Here is a 1,546-nt window from a genome sequence, read left to right as displayed (position 1 = left end):
TCGCAAATTTTGCCAAAAATCAAAGCTGTTCCTCAGCTCCAGGGCTACCTGCGATCCGTGTTTGCCCTTACAAATGGAGTCTATCCTCACAAATTGGTGTTCTAGATCTTTTTGCCAAGAACCTAATTAAATAACTGATCATATAAAAAAAAAAAATTAAACATGTCAAAGAGTGTTCTCTGTCATCTCCTCAAATCTATTCAACATTCCTGTAATGCAATTATTTTGGTTTAAAAATCAGTATCCAGGGCTTTCTGCCTGTGGACGCCGCCGGGGAAGCATCATTGAACTCTCTCTTCTCACTGCCGTCATGTCTAAGTCCGAGTCTCCCAAAGAGCCGGAACAGCTGTGGAAACTCTTTATTGGAGGGTTGAGCTTTGAAACAACCGATGAGAGCCTGAGGAGCCATTTGAGCAATGGGGAACCCTCACAGACTGTTTGGTAATGTGAGATCCAAACACCAAGCGTTCCAGGGGCTTTGGATTTGTCACGTATGCCACTGTGGAGGTAGACGCAGCCATGAATGCAAGGCCACACAAGGTGGATGGGAGAGTTGTGGAACCAAAGAGAGCTGTCTCAAGGGAAGATTCTCAAAGACGGGGTGCCCACTTAACTGTGAAAAAGATTTGCTGGTGGCATTAAAGACACTGAAGAACATCACCTGAGAGATTATTTTGAACAGTATGGTAAAATCGAAGTGATAGAAATCATGACTGACCGAGGCAGTGGCAAGAAGAGGGGCTCTGCTTTTGTGACCTTTGATGATCATGACTCTGTGGATAAGATTGTCATTCAGAAATACCATACTGTGAATGGCCACAACTGTGAAGTAAGGAAAGCCACCCCTGTCCAAACAAGAAATGGCGAGTCCTTCTTCCAGCCCTAGAGGTCAAAGTGATTCTGGAAACTTCGGTGGTGATCGAGGAGGTGGTTTTGGTGGTAATGGCAACTTTGGTTGTGGAGGAAACTTCAGTGGTCGTGGCAGATACGGTGGAAGTGGGGATGGCTATAATGGATTTGGTAATGATGGTGGTTATGGAGGAGGCGGCCCTGGTTACTCTGGAGGAAGCAGAGGCTATGGAAGTGGTGGACAGGGTTATGGAAACCAGGGCAGTGGCTATGGCAGGAATGGCAGCTATGACAGCTATAACAACGGAGGAGGCGGAGGTGGCTTTGGCAGTGGTAGTGGAAGCAATTCTGGAGGTGGTGGAAGCTACAATGATTTTTGGCAATTACAACAATCAGTCTTCAAATTTTGGACCCATGAAGGGTGGCAACATTGGAGGTAGAAGCTCTAGCCCTTATAGAGATGGAGGCCAATACTTTGCCAAACCACGAAATCAAGGTGGCTATGGCAGTTCTAGCAGTAGAAATAGCTATGGCAGTGGCAGAAGGGTTTAATTAACTGCCATGAAACAAAGCTTAGCAGGAGAGGAGAGCCAGAGAAGTGACAGGGAAGCTACAGTTTACAACAGATTTGTGAACTCAGCCAAGCACAGTGGTGGCAGGGCCCAGCTGCTACAAAGAAGACATGTTTTAGACAATA

The 1,546-nt window shown here is 46.2% G+C and overlaps 1 protein-coding gene and 1 pseudogene across 2 annotated transcripts in view; one reads left to right on the top strand and one right to left on the bottom strand.

Annotated features, from left to right (window-relative positions):
* ZDHHC5 (zDHHC palmitoyltransferase 5) overlaps positions 1 to 1,546 on the bottom strand; it is a 39,168-nt gene that overhangs the window by 20,551 nt on the left and 17,071 nt on the right. The gene's annotated exons all lie outside the window — the stretch shown is intronic.
* On the top strand, positions 180 to 1,540 carry LOC102490976 (heterogeneous nuclear ribonucleoprotein A1 pseudogene; annotated as a pseudogene).

Source organism: Tupaia chinensis, unplaced genomic scaffold (assembly GCF_000334495.1).
Source record: "Tupaia chinensis unplaced genomic scaffold, TupChi_1.0 Scaffold000709_1, whole genome shotgun sequence".
Lineage (NCBI taxonomy): Eukaryota > Metazoa > Chordata > Mammalia > Scandentia > Tupaiidae > Tupaia > Tupaia belangeri.
This window is presented reverse-complemented; position numbering and strand designations above follow the sequence as displayed.